At 44.3% G+C, this 13,145-nt stretch overlaps 1 protein-coding gene across 4 annotated transcripts in view; it reads right to left on the bottom strand.

Annotated features, from left to right (window-relative positions):
- Window positions 1–13,145, bottom strand: part of galnt11 (UDP-N-acetyl-alpha-D-galactosamine:polypeptide N-acetylgalactosaminyltransferase 11 (GalNAc-T11)) — a 200,005-nt gene that overhangs the window by 102,949 nt on the left and 83,911 nt on the right. The window lies entirely within an intron of this gene.

Genomic DNA, 13,145 nt, shown 5'->3' with positions numbered 1-13,145 from the left:
ATGGAAGATTCTGATCTAGATACGTCTGCTGCAACTGGTCAGTTACAATTTCACCATTATTGGACATGCAATGGTGCTTAAACAATTCCCAGTATTTTGTTCCTTAAAGGAATTGGGTCAGCGAGAGCACACCCTCCACACTGCAAACCCTGGATGAGCCTGTATCTGGGGTCACCATTGCAGATGTCAAAGCAGCTTTCTTGAAGGTCAACCCATGGAAAGCGACTGGCCCGGATGGGGTACCCGGACGTGCACTCAGATCCTGCGCGGATTAGCTGACAGAGGTATTCACAGACATCTTCAACCTCTCTTTACAACAATCTGAGGTCCCTATCTACTTCAAGAAGACGACCATCATCCCGGTACCTAAACAAACCAAGCAACGTGCCTTAATGACTATCGGCCAGTGGCTCTGACATCCATCATTATGAAGTGTTTCGAAAGGTTAGTCATTGCACAAATCAATTCCAGCCTCCTAGACTATCTGAATCCACTACAGTTTGTCTACTGCCGCAACAGGTCCACAACAGACGCCATTTCCCTGGCCTTGCACTCAATCCTGGGACACCTAGATAACAAGGACACCTTTGTCAGACTCCTATTTATTGACTACAGCTCAGCCTTCAACACGATTATTCCCATGAAATTCATCTCCAAACTCTGTGACCTGGGTCTCAGCACCTCCCTCTGTGACTGGATCCTGAACTTCCTAACTCACAGACCACAATCAGTAAGGATAGGCAACAACACCTCCTCCACGATCATCCTCAACACCAGTGCCCCACAAGGCTGTGTTCTCAGCCCCCTACTATACTCCTTATACACCTGTGACTGTGCGCCCAAATTCCCCTCCAATTCGATTTTCAAGTTTGGTGACGACACTACCATAGTGGGTCGGATCTCAAACAATGACGAGACAGAGTACAGGAATGAGATAAAGAATCTGGTGAACTGGTGTGGCAACAATAATCTCTCCCTCAATGTCAACAAAATGAAGGAGATTGTCATCGACTTCAGGAAACGTAAAGGAGAACAGGCCCGTGTCTACATTAATGGGGACGAAGTAGAAAGGGTCGAGAGCTTCTTTTTAGGTGTCCTGGTCCCCCCATGCCGACACTATAGTTAAGAAAGCCCACCAACGCCTCTACTTTCTCAGAAGACTAAGGAAATTTGGTATGTCAGCTACGACTCTCACCAACTTTTACAGATGCACCAAAGAAAGCATTCTTTCTGGTTGCATCACAGCTTGGTATGGCTCCTGCTCTGCCCAAGACTGCAAGGAACTACAAAAGGTCGTGAATGTAGCCCAATCCATCATGCAAACCAGCCTCCCATCCATTGACACTGTCTACACTTCCCGCTGCCTCGGCAAAGTAGCCAGCATAATTAAGGACCCTATGCACCCCGGACACTCTCTCTTCCATCTTCTTCCTTTGGGAAAAAGATACAAAAGTCTGAGGTCACGTACCAATCGACTCAAGAACAACTTCTTCCCTGCTGCTGTCAAACCTTTGAATGGACTTACCTTGCATTAAGTTGATCTTTCTCTACACCCTAGCTATGACTGTAACACTATATTCTGCACTCTCTCGTTTCCTTCTCTATGAATGGTATGTTTTGTCTGTATAGCGCGCAAGAAACAATACTTTTCACTGGATGTTAATACATGTGACAATAATAAATCAAATCAAATCAAAAATTGATCAGAGTGTTTTGACAATTTTGAACATATCAGGTTTAAAATTGTTGGGATAGTTCTTTGCTTTCTTATTGTTGACAGTTTCTGGTACATTCACTTCAAAAAGTTAAAGTTTATTTATTAGTCACAAGTAAGGCTTAACACTGCAATGAAGTTATTGTAAAATTCCCCTCGTCGCGACACTCTGGTGCCTGTTTGGGTCAATGCACCTAACCAGCACGTCTTTCAGACTGTGGGAGGAAACCGGAGCACCCGGAGGAAACCCACTTGGACACAGGGAGAACGTGCAGACTCCACACAGACAGTGACCCAAGCCGGGAATCGAACCCAGGTCCCTAGCGCTGTGAGGCAGCAATGTTAACCATTGTGCCACCGTGCCACCCAAGGAATTACAATATCGATTTTTGTGCCTATATCGTACTCCAGTGGGAACTGACAGTCAGACAGTTTCTGACTGTCCAAATAGAGAGCGCTTCCTCCGCAGGAATTTCTAGCTCACATAACTGTAATAATCTTGAGTAAGTTCCCACGTCCCTATTGGCCCTGATGCTGAGGGCCTTTAGAAGGCTACTGACAAAAGGATGACAGCAACAATGAAAAAAAATAACCAGCTTAAAATAAGAGCCACTAACTGGTAAATGAATGATTATGTCCGTCTTAAAGAAGACTTCAAATCCTGACAGTTAACCATCCACAGGTTGTTTGGGAAACAAAAATGTCTACCCTTTTGAATTGCCCATTAATTGGGGGGGGTAAGAAACATGCTTTATGACACTTTACAGCTGCCAAACTGCAGGTGCTGCTGCTGCATGAGATAAAGTTTAAAGTTTATTTATTAGTGTCACAAGTAGGCTTATATTAACACTGCATTGAAGTTACTGTGAAAATCCCCTAGTCACCACACTCCGGTGCCTGTTCGGATACACTGACGGAGAATTTAGCACGGCCAATGCACCTAACCAGCACGTCTTTCAGACTGTGGGAGGAAACCGGAGCACCCGGAGGGAACCCACACAGACACGGGGAGAACATACAGACTCCACAGACAGTCACCCAAGCTGGGAATTGAATCCGGTTCCCTGGTGCTGTGAGGCAGCAGTGCTAACCTCTGTGCCACCCACGGTGATAGATGCAAGGACAGTTAACACGATTTGCCACTATAGGGAAATCTCCCAAGAGGATAGCGGGCTTGGCTGTAGATGGTCCACAGGGCTCAATACTGCCTGTACAACCCACAAGGCCTGGGAGCAGATGTGGAAAGAAATTACACATCTTAAGGGCGCTGCCAAGACAGCACAATGGAATCACTTAGTAGGTTTGCCATCAAATGATTTATGCAATTCCATATTACTGAGTAAATCATTGCAGGCTTATTTTGCATGCCCAGCCCTCACATGATTTCCAACTTTTTCACTGCTGACTTGCAGATGATACACATTACTGCTGTAAAGTTGAAAACTCAGATGCACTAATATCATCAAAGACATTCAAACATGAAAACATAATAATGCAAGTTACATTATGTCTCGTTGTAGTGTGAGCCTGATGCACAATCAATCAAGCAAAGACTAGTTTGTATGCAAGAACAAATAGGCTTTTATTCACAAAAGACTTGGAGCACACCCATGCTGATGAACTAGTCCAGAGACTGAGGCAGGAGGGTGGGGAGCGTCACTTTTATACCTGGACCGGGGGGGGGGGGGGGGGGGGGAGGAGTCTCAGGCAGGGCTGGCAGGGGCATGCTCAGGCATGTCTCACACACACACACAGAGGCAATTAGCTTAACAGTGGTTTACCACAGAGCCTTTGGCTTTGTGGGAGCATTTCAATCTCTGCGTCAGACAGTGCCGGCAAGCAAGACGAGAATTCCAGCTCTAAATTCGGTGTTGTCATGCAAGATAATCACATTGGCAATTATGGATAGCACCTCGAGAAAATGCTGGAAAATCTCAGCAGGTCTGGCAGCATCTGTAAGAAGAGGAAAGAGCTGACGTTTCGAGTCCAGGTGACCCTTTGTCAAAGGTTTGTCATCTGGACTCAAAACGTCAGCTCTTTTCTCTCCTTACAGATGCTGCCAGACCTGCTGAGATTTTCCAGCATTTTCTCTTTTGGCTTCAGATTCCAGCATCCACTGTAATTTGCAGGTTGTGGGAATCCATGCAAAACCTATCTGCTGATATAAATGATAGTAACAGCAACTGAAGGAACATTTATGTTTCCCTGTCAGACTGTCAGGTCTGAAAATTCACATATTGCTTCATCACCAATTTCCAGGAGACTTGCAAAGAATTGAAACAACAGTGAGGGGATAAACTTCAGTGCTCAGTGCTCCTTTCTTATTAAATAGTGTTCCTTTAACTAAAACATCAAAATAATACCTCTGCTTTAATGACAAGACATCAGAAGAAAGAAAGTATGAAATCAGGAATCACAAACAAGACCCTGAAAGAGGGCAGCCTACTTATAAGAACTATATTCCAATGTAAGATGCATGAAGCGCTGTGGTTTCATACCAGGAATTTTGCCGCCTTCCAATTCTGGCCTCTTCTACAACCCCAACTTCCTTTCCCACACTATCGGCGTGCCTTCAGCTGCCCAGGTGTCAAGCTGTGAAGCATCTTTGGATGTTTTACTATGTTAACGGCACAATATAAATACGTATTGTTGTTGTTCATAGTCATCTTTGAGATTAGACTTTAAACTGTGGCCCCTTTTCGTGTTCCGGTGGATGCAGAAAATCCCAGTTTCCTAAGGAACATTTATCCCTCAACAAATACCACCATCAACAGATGAACTGTTCGCATCTCACGGTTGGTTGGGGAACCATATTGGGCAAGATTTTCTGATCTTGCTCATCCCAAAACGCTCCAATCCCCTGGTGGAGGGACAGTAAAATTTCGGCCATTGTGTGCAAACTGGCTGCTAGGTCAGCCTACATAACAACAGTGATTGCAGTTCAAGATAATACACTGGATGTGAAACGCTGAGGACCTGAAAGACACTAGATAGACTAAGACCAAGCTCACTCTTACTTCTTTTACTTGCCTGCTCATACCCTCCAGAGATCGTGCATAACATGTTGGGCATCTCTCAGACAATATAAATGAATTACTGATCAGCTCAAATACAATATTAAAACAGCAAATTGTGATAAATAGCTATTTTTCAGGCCGAAGGATGGTAGTCAGTAGTGTTTTCCAAAGGTAGTAGTACGACTATCACTGCCTTTTTGATGAATATGATATTGATATTGGAATACAGAGTAACATTTCAAAATTTGTCAATGATACCAAACCTTGGAGGAATGGCAAACATTGAGAATGGGCTGGAATTTCATTCCTAAGGTGAAAAGCGCAAGTCAGGAAATTTTGGGATGCACAATGTCAAGTCAGGATGCAGTTGAGAGCCGGCCACAGGGGCTGCTGAGTGCCAAGGTGAGCTGTTTAAAATGCCCACCTCGGTTCTACGAGACTTCTTCCCAGTTATTTCCTCAAAAGTTCAGCTAACTAGCCCTCACCCCACCTGTTTCACCTCCATACCCCCAAGCCAACTTAATGTAAACTCATGCTCCCACTCATCACCCTTTGCTCTTATGCTTTCCATGCTAACTCACCCAGTGCCAACCATGGGCAGACTTCAGGAGTCATGTCGAGATGAAATAAATACACATCTCAATATCTATTACAACCTTCACTATATTAAAAGAACACATTCCTAGTCATGAAAACCCATTAAAAACCTAAATCCCCTCAAGTCTTAACCTCTTATAAAAGCAAACAGGCTTGTATTTATAACTCCACATCTAAGACAGTTAATTCTTTAATAACCTAATTGAGTGCAATCAAACTATGAACTCAAGACTCCTTATTCAGGTAACTATAGGTTATGGAAAGCAGCCAAACATTAATAATGAACATAATGATAACCCTTGCAAAAATAACAACCAACTATTCTAACTGATAAAACACATTTTATTTTCAACTTTTACTGACACAAGCAGCCTTTTTTTAGTTTGTAAAGGGCTGGGATTTAAATAACTTAACAACTTGACCATTTGACAGACCTTATCCACCTTCATGGACATTTACATCCACTCTAAAAATTCATTACTCCAACACTGCAGGTTATGACCTTTGCTACAGTGAAAATGGGATCTGTTTGAACTCAGCACTGCATTCAAATGGCCCTACTAAATTTATGTTTTCCTCATGTGAGAGTCAGGCCTTGCTCCCTTTTCCCCAACCAGTGAAAATGGGATCTGTCAAAATGGGAATAGGATTTCTGAACCTGGGTCACACTTGCCTTGTTACAAATTTGCAGAGTCTTCATGTCTCTGTCTAATGAAATGTACAGTAAGAAGTCTCACAACACCAGGTTAAAGTCCAACAGGTTTATTTGGTAGCAAATATAATGGTATTTGCTACCAAATAAACCTGTTGGACTTTAACCTGGTGTTGTGAGACTTCTTACTGTGCTTACCCCAGTCCAACGCCGGCATCTCCACATAATGAAATGTATGCAGGTAATGCAAGTGATTAGGAAGTCAAATGGTATGTTGGCATTTATTGGAAGAGGAATGGAATATGAAAGTTGGGAGATTTTATCACAGCTGCACAGGGCCTTGGTGAGACCAAATCTGGAATACTGTGTACAGTTTTAGTTTCCTTATTTTAAATAAGATATCATCGCTTTAGCAACAGAGAAGGTTCACTGAACTCATTCCTGGGATGAAGAGGTTATCTTATGAGAAAAGGTTGGACAGGTTGGGCCTATACCTATTAGAGTTTAGAAGAATGAGAGATGATCTTATTGAAACATATATGGTCCTGAGGGGACTTGATAGAGTGGGTACCCTCAGGATGTTTCCTCTTGTGGGGGAGGCTGAAACTAGCGGGCACAGTTTAAAAATAAGAGGTCTCCCTTTTAAGACAGAGATGAGGAGAAACATTTTCTCCCAAAGGGTCACTGGTGTGTGGAATTCCCATCCCCAGGAAGTAGTGGACACAGGGTCTTTGAAATTATTTAAGGCAGAGTTAGACGGATTTTTGTGAGGCAAAGAAGTTAAGGGTTATGGGGAACAGACAGGAAAGTGGAATTGAGACCACAATCAGATCAGCCATGATCTTTGCAAATGGTTGAGCATGCTCAAAGGAACAAATGGTCAAGCCCTGCTCCTATGTTCGTATACAAATAGACTCTAACAACGCATAGATAGGCAAGCAGAATAAGCAGGCAAGTGGGGCAACTGGCAATGGAATTTAATGCAGGTACAAGAGAGAAGATGCATTTTGGCCAAAGGAATAGGGAAGACAATACATAAAAACAGACTTCTTGGCACAGTTCTAAAGACCCTGCAAGGACAAAGGGTCCTGGGAGTGCACATGCATAGATCTTTGAAAGTGGCATGACATATTGAGAGAGTGGTTAGCAAAGTAAATGGGATCTTGGGTTTCATATACAAAACCAAGGAAGTTAGGCTGAACCTTTATAAAGCTCTGGTTAGGCTACAACTAGAGTATTAGGTCTAGTTCTGATCACTACACTTTAGAAATAGCTGTTCCTATTAACTAATAGTACAAAGACAAGGGGATGCAGATTTAAAGATTTGGACAAGAGCGTAAGGGGAATATGCGGAGGGACTTTTTTTTACGCAGCGAATGCTAAAGACCCAGAACTCGCTGCCTGTGAGGGTGGTTGACGGAACTGGAAGGGCACCTGAAGGAAATAAACGTTCAGGGCTATAGGAATTTTTTGATTTGAGTTATTATTGTCACGTACAGGAATGAGATAGAGGATCTGGTGAACTGGTGCAGCAACAATAATCTCTCCCTCAATGTCAACAAAACGAAGGAGATTGTCATCGATTTCAGGAAGCATAAAGGAGAACACGCCCCTGTCTACATCAATGGGGACGAAGTAGAAAGGGTCGAGAGCTTCAGGTTTTTAGGTGTCCAGATCACCAACAACCTGTCCTGGTCCCCCCATGCCGACACTATAGTTAAGAAAGCCCACCAATGCTTCTACTTTCTCAGAAGACTAAGGAAATTTGGCATGTCAGCTACGACTCTCACCAACTTTTACAGATGCACCATAGAAAGCATTCTTTCTGGTTGCATCACAGCTTGGTATGGCTCCTGCTCTGCCCAAGACCACAAGGAACTACAAAAGATCGTGAATGTAGCCTAATCCATCACGCAAACCAGCCTCCCATCCATTGGCTCTGTCTATACTTCCCACTGCCTCAGCAAAGCAGCCAGCATAATGAAGGACCCCACGCACCCCGGACATTCTCTCTTCCACCCTCTTCCTTCGGGAAAAAGACACAAAAGTCTGAGGTCACGCACCAACTGACTCAAGAACAGCTTCTTCCCTGCTGCTGTCAGACTTTTGAATGGACTTACTTTGCATTAAGTTGATCTTTCTCTACATCTTAGCAATGACTGTAACACTACGTTCTGCACTCTCTCATTTCTTTCTCTATGAACGGTATGTTTTCTCTGTATAGTGCACAAGAAACAATACTTTTCACTGAATGTTAATACATGTGACAATAATAAATCAAATACAGTGTAAAGTATTGTTTCTTGCGCGCTATACAGGCAGAGCATACCGTCCATAGAGAAGGAAACGAGAGAGTGCAGAATGTAGTGTTACCGTCATAGCTAGGGTGTAGAGAAAGATCAACTTAATGCAAGGTAGGTCCATTCAAAAGTCTGACAGCAGCAGGAAAGAAGCTGTTCTTGAGTCGGTTGGTACGTGACTTCAGACTTTTGTATCTTTTTCCCAAAGGAAGAAGATGGAAGAGAGAATGTCGAGGGGGCATGGGGTCCTTAATTATGCTGGCTGCTTTGCCGAGGCAGCGGGAAGTGTAGACAGAGTCAATGGATGGGAGGCTGGTTTGCGTGATGAATGTAGCCCAATCCACGACCTTTTGTAGTTCCTTGTGGTCTTGAGCAGAGCAGGAGCCATACCAAGCTGTGATACAACCAGAAAGAATGCTTTCTATGGTGCATTTGTAAAAGTTGGTGAGAGTTGTAGCTGACATGCCAAATTTCCTTAGTCTTCTGAGAAAGTAGAGGCGTTGGTGGGCTTTCTTAACTATAGTGTCGGCATGGGGGGAACAGGATAGGTTGTTGGTGATCTGGACACCTAAAAACCTGAAGCTCTCGACCCTTTCTACTTCGCCCCATTGTTCTCCTTTACACTTCCTGAAGTCGCTGACAGTCTCCTTCGTTTTGTTGACATCGAGGGAGAGATTATTGTTGCCGCACCAGTTCACCAGATTCTCTATCTCATTTCTGTACTCTGTCTCGTCATTGTTTGAGATCTGACCCACTACGGTGGTGTCGTCAGCAAGCTTGAAAATCGAATTGGAGAGGAATTTGGCCACACAGTCATAGGTGTATAAGCAGTATAGTAGAGGGCTGAGAATACAGCCTTCTGGGGCACCAGCATTAAGGATGATCGTGGAGGAGGTGTTGTTGCCTATCCTTACTGATTGTGGTCTGTGAGTTAGGAAGTTCAGGATCCAGTTGCAGAGGGAGGTGCCGAGGCCTGTGCCACGGCGTTTGGAGATGAGTTTTGTGGGAATAATGGTGTTGAAGGCTGAGCTGTAGTCAATAAATAGGAGTCTGACAAAGGTGTCCTTGTTATCTTGGTGTTCCAGGGTTGAGTGCAGAGCCAGGGAGATCGCATCTGCTGTGGACCTGTTGCGGTGATAAGGAAACTGTAACGGATCCAGGCGATCTGTGAGGCTGGAATTGATTCGTGCCATGACTAACTTTTTGAAGCACTTCGCAATGATGAATGTCAGAGCCACCAGACAATAGTCATTAAGGCACACTACCTGGCTTTTCTTTGGTACTGGGATGATAATCGTCTTCTTGAAGCAGATAGAGACCTCAGAAAGGTTGAAGATGTCTGCGAATACCACCGCCAGCTGGTCCGTGTAGGATCTGAGTGCTCGTCTGGGTACCCCATCCAGGCCAGTCACTTTCCATAGGTTGACCTTTGAGAAGGCTGCTCTGACATCTGCAACCAGATACAGGTTCATCCAGGGCTTCCAGGGTGGAGGGCATACTCTTGCTGACCTCTTGCTGAAAACGGGCATAAAATGCATTGAGCTCATCAGGAAGGGGTGCATTGGAGCCGGCGATTTTACATACTTTCATCTTGTAGCCTGTTATGTCTTGCAGACTTTGCCACAGTCGGTGGGGATCGACGTGGCTAGCCTGGGACACTAGCTTGATCAGTAGTGTCTTTTGGCATCTTTGATGGATCTCCTTAGATCGTATCTGGCTTTCTTGTATAGGTCAGTGTCGCCTGACTTGAACGCCTCAGACGGGGACTTCAGCAAGCAGTGGATATCCCTGTTCATCCACGGTTTCCGGTTGGGGAAGACATGGATTTGCTTCTTTGGCACAAAGTCTTCTATACACTTACTAATGAAGTCAGTTACTGTAGTGGCGTACTCGTTCAGGCTGGTCGCAGAGATTTTAAATACTGACCAGTCCACTGACACCAGGCAGCCCCATAGGAGATCATCCGATTCCTCAGACCAACATTGCACGACTTTCTTTGACAGATTCTCCTGCTTCAGTTTTTGCTTGTAAGCCGGGAGCAGGAGCACAGCCTTGTGGTCTGATTTGCCAAAGTGTGGGTGGGCGATAGAGTGGTAGGCATGTTTGATATTTGTGTAGCAGTGGTCTAGGATGTTTGGGCCTCTGGTGGAACAGGAGACGTGTTGGTGGTAATTTGGTAGTGCGCTCTTGAGCTTAGCCTGATTGAAGTCCCCGGCAACGATGAACAAGGCCTCAAGATGTTTCATCTCAAGGCTATTCGTAGTGGTGTATACTTCGTCCAGCGCGATCTTCATGTCCGGATGGGGTGGGATGTAAACTGCCATCAGGATAACGGAGGTGAGCTCCTGCGGAAGGTAGTAAGGCAGCATTTTAGCTTCAGGTACTCTAGGTCTGGGGAGCAGAAAGTTGCCAGTGTTGCTGCGTCTAGACACCACAAGGTGTTGATTAGGAAGCAAACCTCACCTCCCCTAGCCTTGCCTGAGTCCGCTGTGTGGTCCATTTGATGGATTGAGAAGCACTCTGGTTGTAGGGCACTGTCCGGTGAAGCAGGAGTGAGCCACGTCTCCGTGAAACAGAGTACACAGCAGTCCCTCAGTTCTCTTTGGAAAGTGAGTCTGGCTCTAAGTTCGTCTAGCTTGTTTACCAGAGATTGGACGTTTACAAACAGTAAGCTTGCAAACACAGAAGCACAGAAATGGAACTGACTGTACTGCTCTACAGAACACCAGCACAGACTCAGTGGAATCAATGGTTTCCTTCTGTGCCATAACTGACTCTATGACTCTAAATACTGTTCAGATTTAAACTTAGTTTTACATTCATTACAGCACAGTTACCAGACTTAGAGAATGGAACACACATATTTGATGTTCTGAGCAGCAAGCACTTTTAAGTCAGGTACAGCATTGGTAGATGGGGGTCAGGCTTCCAATACTCTGCACAAGTGCCTTACTTTAAGTCATACATCATAATCCATCCAACTTTTTTCTATTTCTCATAGAAATAGAAACTAGAAGCAGGAGCAGGCCATTCAGCCCTCTGAGCCTTCTCTGCCATTCATTTTGATCATGGCTGATCATCAAATTCAATATCCTGATCCCCCCCTTCCTCCCATCTCCCTTTAGCTCCTAGAGATACATCTAATTTCTTCTTGAAATCAGACAATGTTATGTCCTCAATGACATTCTGTGGTAGTGAATTCCGCACATTCACCACCCTTTGGCTGTTTCAGAGGGAAAACCGCTAGAGAGAAAGAGACAAGATGGATGATGGAGAAAGAAAAGTCGGCTAATTTGGGAGGAATTAAAATTGTGGTTTGGTATTCTAAACTTATTTTATATAATCCAGAAAATTCTGAAGTCTAGAATTGCCTTGGTTCTAAGCATTTTGGGCTAGAGAGATTATAGTGTACTCCTTTCAACAGAAAGCTATTAGCTTGAGTCAGTTTGTCTGCAAACCTATCTTCAGTAAGAGCAGGTACTTGGTAACCTGCTGCCCGATGACTGAGTACCTTAAATAGATTTTTAAACCAGTGGAGGTTAGACTGAACTTCAAATAAGTAAACCTCTGTTTAAAGAAAGCAAGTTACACCTTTTGTAGTTGCATACATCAGATGAAGGGAAATATATAGATCTATTGCCGGTGCAGATTCGCTGGGCCAAATGGCCTCCTTCTGCACTGTTGGGGTTCTATGATCCAAATATTAAACTGTCTGCGATTCAGATATTTTATGGAAAAAAGTACTGTGCTCAGTTCTGGTCGCGTCATTACAGGAAGGATGTGGAAAAGATTGAAAGGGTGCAGAGGCGAGGATGTTGCCTGGATTGAGTGGCATGCCTTATGAGGATAGGCTGAGGGAGCTCGGTCTTTTCTCCTTGGAGAGACATAGGATGAGAGGAGACCTAATAGAGGTATATAAGATGTTGAGAGGCATAGATCGGGTGGACTCTCAGAGGCTTTTTCCCAGGGTGGAAATGGCTGCTACGAGAGGACACAGGTTTAAGGTGCTGGGGGGTAGGTACAGGGGAAAGGTTAGGGGGAAGTTTTTCACACAGAGGGTGGTGGGCGAGTGGAATTGGCTGCCGTCAGTGGTGGTGGAGGCAAACTCAACAGGGTCTTTTAAGAGACTCCTGGATGAGTACATGGGACTTAATAGGATGGAGGGTTATAGGTAGGCCTAAAAGGTAGGGAGATGTTCGGCACAACTTGTGGGGCCGAAGGGCCTGTTTTGTGCTGTAGTTTTTCTATGTTTCTTAGTCACAATTTAGTAAGAATGTTTATCCAGTTCACCATTTGTACATGAAACATTCTAGTTTCTGGTGTGCAGAAAAATAGTTTTCTGTTACAATCTTTGGTTCTCATTACAGTTTACCCAAACATGGCTCACCCTGAGTGGTAACAGTGACAACTAAATACCCAAGCTGCAATGTAGTATAATAATGTGACATTCAAGCTGCTTTTACATTGTACAAGGCTGCTGTCACCAGGCACCGAAGCACAGGTCATGCACAGCCAACTATAATCCAAGTGTAAAGCGGCCAGGACTTGCCATGACCAGTGGTCCAGAAGGCCCACTAAACACAAAGCTTCCTGCGATAGCCACTTTTAATCAGTCCCAGTAGCTTTACATTTGGCATGCAGCCAAAGGACCTGCAACATTTTCATACAAAGGCCATGGACAAAAACAAAACCTAATTTCCCAAAGCACTCATACAATAAGCCTGAGAATGCAATTTATAAACTTTTATGAATCACTGGTCAAGCCCCAGCATCCTGTCAAATTCTGGGCACCATGCTTTAGGGAGGATGCCAAGTGCATGCAAGAGTGCAGAGAGATTTATCTAGGATGCCGTTGTAGGTAGAAT

The sequence above is a fragment of the Mustelus asterias genome, chromosome 2, assembly GCF_964213995.1.
Source record: "Mustelus asterias chromosome 2, sMusAst1.hap1.1, whole genome shotgun sequence".
Classification (NCBI taxonomy): Eukaryota; Metazoa; Chordata; class Chondrichthyes; order Carcharhiniformes; family Triakidae; genus Mustelus; species Mustelus asterias.
The sequence above is the reverse complement of the archived record's forward strand: the minus strand, read 5'-3'. Positions and strand labels throughout refer to the sequence as shown.